This window comes from Belonocnema kinseyi, chromosome 8 (genome assembly GCF_010883055.1).
Source record: "Belonocnema kinseyi isolate 2016_QV_RU_SX_M_011 chromosome 8, B_treatae_v1, whole genome shotgun sequence".
NCBI classification, from domain to species: domain Eukaryota; kingdom Metazoa; phylum Arthropoda; class Insecta; order Hymenoptera; family Cynipidae; genus Belonocnema; species Belonocnema kinseyi.
This window is the reverse complement of record NC_046664.1, coordinates 36,850,976-36,857,088: the sequence shown is the minus strand read 5'-3', so window position 1 is coordinate 36,857,088 and position 6,113 is coordinate 36,850,976. Positions and strand designations below refer to the sequence as shown.

Here is a 6,113-nt window from a genome sequence, read left to right as displayed (position 1 = left end):
TTATTCGTCTATCTAATTCCTCATCTATCTTCCCGTCCCTAGTAAATAAGCTACCAAGGTATACGAACTTATCAACTTGTTCAATTCTCTCATCATTTAATTTATAATTTAAAAAAATTAATTTTCACACCAAAGAAATTAATTTTCAACTAAAGAGACTAATTTTCAAATAAATATTTGAATTTTAAACTGAAAAAGATCAAGTTTCAATATAAATCAACAATAATTTCTAATTTTAAAAAACTAATTTACCAAAGAAATTAATTTTCCACTAAAAAGGCTAATTTTCAAACAAATATTTGAATTTTAAACTGAAAAAGATAAAGTTTCAATATAAATCAACAAAAAATAATAATTTTTAAGAAATTAGTTCCACTTTCAACTAACTACACTGAGAAAAAAGATTATTTGATTCAAAGTAATGTAGTACTGAATACGTCCAATCAAATATTGTTTTGATCGAAGACAATTTTTCTTATTTCAAGAAATAATGGTTTTCAAATAAAAAACTCACTTTTGTTATAAGAAAGATTTCTTTAGATCAAAGAAATATTTCGTCGGACGTATTCATTACTAAAATTATTTGAATCAAGTAATCTTTTTTTTCAGTGTAGCTGAGTTTTGAACCAGAAAGGGTTTTTTGTTCGCTATTCACGAATAGTAAAAATCTTGAAAATTTAATCAAATAGTATATAAGAAGGAAAATCCTGGTACCAAAGTCATCATCATAAACACAAATGTCACATTTTCCTTACTCTTGAACTTGAAAAATTAAATTATTATATCAGATAAAATTAATTTATTACACTTATGTGACAAGCATGTCCAGAAAACGCGGTAAATGTAGCTTTATGGAAACATCGAATAAAATTCAAATATTGGAATTTGATTCTGGCTTCACGAACAGTTCATCCGGGAATACCTTGAAAATGTATTTCTTATATTTTTTAAATATTAAAAAAATAATAAAGGTACGGTGTTAAAAAATAAAACGAGTTTTTTTTTTTAAAGAAAAGGCAATTAGGACGCGCTTAGCCCTCACAAGGTTCTAATACTTTAAACATTAAATTGAAAATAATTATGAAAAAATTAAAGACCAAATAAAAAAACCAAAAGCACCTTTATTCATCTCCCAAATATCTGGATGCGTCTTTTTTAGCCACTTTTAAAATACTAACACTTTTTTAAGGTTCTGTAATAAGTTATAAAAAAATCTAAGCGTCCGATCCAAAAATAAACATTTTCAGTTTTTTGCCTGAACTTTTATTTTGTTCATCATGCATCGCAAACTTTCAAATAATTGACAAATTATTAAATTTTTTAAACAATGATATTAAAAATTACATCAAAATTTAAAAAAAAAACAACTAAAATTCCATTAAATTTAGAAAAATGCAGGATAAATTAATAAGATTTCGGGGTGAATTCTAAATTAATTCATATTAATTCAAAATGAATTGTGAAAAATATTTGAAAATCTCTTTAAATCCTTAAAATTTTTAAATTCCATAAAATATTTCAAATCGTTTTAAAATCCTTTAAAATCCCTTGAAACTTTTTAAATATCTTGAAAAGTCTTAGGAATTTTTAAAAGTACCATAAAATTTTAAAAACCTATTAAATAAATTTAAATCATTGAAATGTATTTAAAACATCCTAAGATATTTCATATTCTTTTAAATCCCTTTAAATTCTATAAAGTTCTACAGGAAATTTATTGAAATTTTTAAAAATACCCTAAAATCTTCAAAATTCTTTGAAATCCATTCAAGTTCTTGGAATCAACTGAAAATTCCTTTGATTTTTTGTAAATACCTTGAAATATTGGAAGATCCTTAAACCCTTTAGAAATCTCTCTCAATTCTTGTTAATATATTCTTTGAAAATATATTAAAATATCTTGAGAGCTTTTGAATGCCCTAAAATCATTGAAATCCTCGAAAATCTTATAAAATTTATTGGAATCTTTTAAAGTATAGCTCAAAATCTTATACAAATAATATATAAATATTTAAAAAGGTTACTATTTTTATATCAAATTAAATTATATTTTTAGTTTCTGAAAATAACTTTAAAAATAAAGTACAAGTACACGAAATTCAATAATAATTAAATTATTTATTATTAAACATACTTTCTTGAGATTAGTGACAGTTTAAAAAAAAAGTTTGATATAAATACTTATAATATCAGTACTATAATGTTACTTTTACAAATTAAAAAGCATTTTTATATAATTTTATATTGCAACTAAAAAAATATATGAAGCAAGTTCGAAAAAATTCATTGACTGTAAAAAGAATTTCTCGACATTTGCTGGAATTTCTAGGTACAAGAATTCACTGGCTTTTCAGGTTTTCCAGGTGAGCACACATCCTGATTTTTCATTTTAAAATTCAATTGAATTGAATTGAAAAAAACTCAATCCAAATTCAAAAATGTTGATTTAAGGGCCTTGAAATTGTCCAAGACAATCTTTTACATACCAAAACGATTATCAAATTCTATTCTGAAATAGAAAATAATCCACTGTATGAGTCATCTATACCTGAAACACAAAATAAGTGTACTCTTTAGTATTTAGTACAATAATTTTTTTTCAAATATTCAAGATCGAAATATTTCTATACAATTTAAAGACTAAACAAAAGACCACTCCCAAGCGTAAAACTTGCTTAATCTAGTTAAAAAAAAGTTTCATCAGAGAAAATAAATCGCTTTCGAGGAAATGATGACGTAGAAGTTGACAATGCGACATTGACCGCAATGAGGATTGCAAAAAAATACGATCTTTATTTTAAGGTATTATCAAGACGAAGTAATTTTGTTAGAAATGTTTTCAAATTGAGAATGTCGATTTATTAACTGACCACAATATGGAGAAGACTTGGCTGCGGATTACGATATAAAATACGATCTTTAATTTAAATAAAAGATGAAAACTTAAAATCAAATTTTCATATTTTTAAACTAAAAAAAAAATGTTCTTGAAATATGGGGATGCTAAATAAGAATAACAGATGTTTTTTATAAAAAAATTATTCTACTCCGGGACTTTATACTCCAAAGTGTTATCAAATCAGGGGAAATAGGGCGATATTTCACAAAAGTAGGGGAATAAATTCTTCTTAATAAAAGTAATGAAAGCACCACACTTTTAACATTTAAAGTCGATATGGTTTAATAGTTTCTTTGGACCTAGTTTCGAAAAAATAGCTTAATTTTCAACAACAAAATAGGTTAATTGTCAACAACAAAAATTAATTTTCGACCAAAAGAGATGAATTTTCAACAAAAGAGTTGATTTTTCAACTATATTTTTAAGTTTTTTAACAATATGTTTAAACTTCAAGTCAAAAAGATGAATTTTCTACAAAACAGTTGAACTTTTAACCCGAAAATGTGAATGTTCAACAAAAAAGTATATTTTCAACCAAACAATTGAATTTTCACAAAAACAGCTATAAACACAATAAAAATATTAATTTTTAAATAAACAATTGACTCTTTAACAAAAAAAGATGAAGAATCTGCCAAATAGATGAATTTTTCACCAGACAAAAAAAAACTAATTTTTGACAAACTAGTGGAATTTTGAACCAAATAATTCAACTTTTAACCAAACAGTAGAATTTTTATTCAAAAGAGAATGAATTCTTAACCACAAACATATAATAGTGTAATATACATATATAGAGTGATCGTATCGCACTGTCACAAACGATTTTTCGTTGAAAGGCTTATTATGGGAAAAGAACATTTCGTTTCAATAGACTTTATTAATTTAAAAATATGTTGATGCTGAAGTAAGAACAAAAATTACTTCTGCGCTACAATTTTAAGTAAAATTTAAATTACAAGTTTTTTTTATTGCTATATAAAAAATAAGATTTGATTTTTCAAGAATTTGTTATACAATAAACCCATTTTCGGAAAAAAATTGATTAATTTAGTTATGTTCCCTTTTATAACTATAGAAGCCACAATATATTGGAATTCTTGGAGGCAGATATGGAAGAAAAGATGTCAGTTGAACTGAGTTTATTAACCCATACATGAATCAACGATTCAAGAATAAATTGTATTTGATCCGCTCTTATTGTTAGCTTGCCCGAGTCGATATCTTGACTCCTCTCGTTGCATTGCAATTTGAAATTGGAAATTTTCGTCGATTCTATACATTTGAATTCTAACAATAAGTCGTTGAAAATGAAAGTAAATTGTTTGATCGATAGATAGACTATTGAAGAAAAAAAGGGACACAAAAGAAAAGAAGTTAAAAATATTCCTCAATATTCCCGATTCCTATGTCGTGACACAAAACATTTCTGTTAAATATTTATAAATTTCAGAGCCCAAAATGCTCTTAAAGCAGGGGCAATAAGGAAAAAAAAAGAATAGTAAGTGAATACATTTTTCTAAACAAAATCAATTTAGGTACTAAAAGAAATGAATTTTTTCAATCCAAAGACGAATTTTCACGCAAAAAAGTATAATTTTTTAAAAAACATTTGACTTTTAAACGAATTTTTATCTAAAGTTTAAAAAATTTTTAAACTATAAAGATGAATGTTTAAACCAAAAAATATGTATATTCAACAAGAGTTTAAAAAATTAATTTGTAACAAAGTATTTCAACTTACAACAGAACAGTTGAAGTGTCAATCAACATGAATTCTTAAGAAATAAAGATGCATTTACCATGAAAAATGTGATAGTTGATACTTCAATAAAAAAAATCGATCTTAAATCAAAAACAGTTGAATTCAAACAAAAATGCTAATTCTGAAACAAAAAATGGAATAGTTTAACTTTCCATGAAAAAAATTCATATTCAACAACAAAATAACCGAGTTTTCAACCAAGTAGTTAAATTTTCAACCAATAAAGATTAATTCTCAACGAAAAATGTAACAGTTGATACTTAAAAAAAATATTTCAATTTTTAATCAGAAACAATCAAATTCCACCAAAAAGACCAAATCTGATGAAATTCGATGAATTTTCAACCAAAAATGGAATATTTAAACTTTCCGTTAAAAAAAATTTTTCAACAAGAGGAAGACGAATTTTCAACAAGAAAATAATTTCTAACAAATTAGTTCAACTTTCAATCAAGTAGTTCAGTTTTTAACGAAAAATGGAAAAGTTCGATTATAAACTTTAAACAAAAAAGATTAGTTTTAAATCAAAAAATGGAATTTTCACTAAGATTAATTTTCAGCCCAAAAAAAATTAAATTTTCAACCAAATAAGATCATTTTAAACAAAATAAGAAAACTTTCGTCAAATAATGATGAATTCACTTTTAACAAAAATGGTTGGATTTTCTTATTGATTTCTATTAATTCAGTTCGCATTTAAGCAAAAAGACGAAAAATAGGAGAAGTTTCTCAAAAACGGGAGAAAAAGAGGAGGAGGAGGGTATTTTCAATTTTTTTGGAGTGTTTTTTCAATATTTTGGGGGTTGAAAACGGGGTGTTCCGGATGAAATAGGGGAATGAAACTTTTTTTTGTGTTTTTGGACATCAGATGGAACCATTCTGAAGCATAAAATTTTAGGTCTGGATTTTAGGGAATCTTTTGGAATTTTTTGTCGATTTTTCAATATTTTGGGGGTTGAAAACGGGGTGTTCCGGATGAAATATGGGAATGAAACTTTTTTTAGTCTCTTTGGACATCAGATGGAACCATTCTGAAGCATAAAATTTTAGGTCTGGATTTTAGGGAATTTTTTGGAATTTTTTGTCGATTTTTCAATATTTTGAGGGTTGAAAACTGGGTGTTCCGGATAAAATAGGGGAATGAAACTTTTTTTAGTGTCTTTAGACATCAGATGGAACCATTTTAAAGCATAAAATTTTAGGTCTGGATTTTAGGGAATCTTTTGGAATTTTTTGTCGATTTTTCAATATTTTGGGGGTTGAAAACGGGGTGTTCCGGATTAAATAAGGGAATGAAACTTTGTTTAGTCACTTTGGACATCAGATGGAACCATTCTGAAGCATAACATTTTAGGTCTGGATTTTAGGGAATTTTTTGTCGATTTTTCAATATTTTGAGGGTTGAAAACTGGGTGTTCCGGATAAAATAGGGGAATGAAACTTTTTTTA

General features: G+C 25.7%; 1 protein-coding gene across 5 annotated transcripts in view; it reads right to left on the bottom strand.

Moving 5' to 3' along the window:
• Positions 1–6,113, bottom strand: part of LOC117179173 — a 116,062-nt gene that overhangs the window by 77,447 nt on the left and 32,502 nt on the right. Inside the window, exon 3 of one of the 5 annotated variants that reach the window (XM_033370894.1) lies at positions 2,487–2,548. The exons of the other annotated variants lie outside the window; for them this stretch is intronic. The gene's annotated coding sequence lies outside the window, so the exon portion shown is untranslated. The remainder of the gene's footprint in view (positions 1–2,486; positions 2,549–6,113) is intronic. 5 annotated transcript variants of the gene reach the window in all.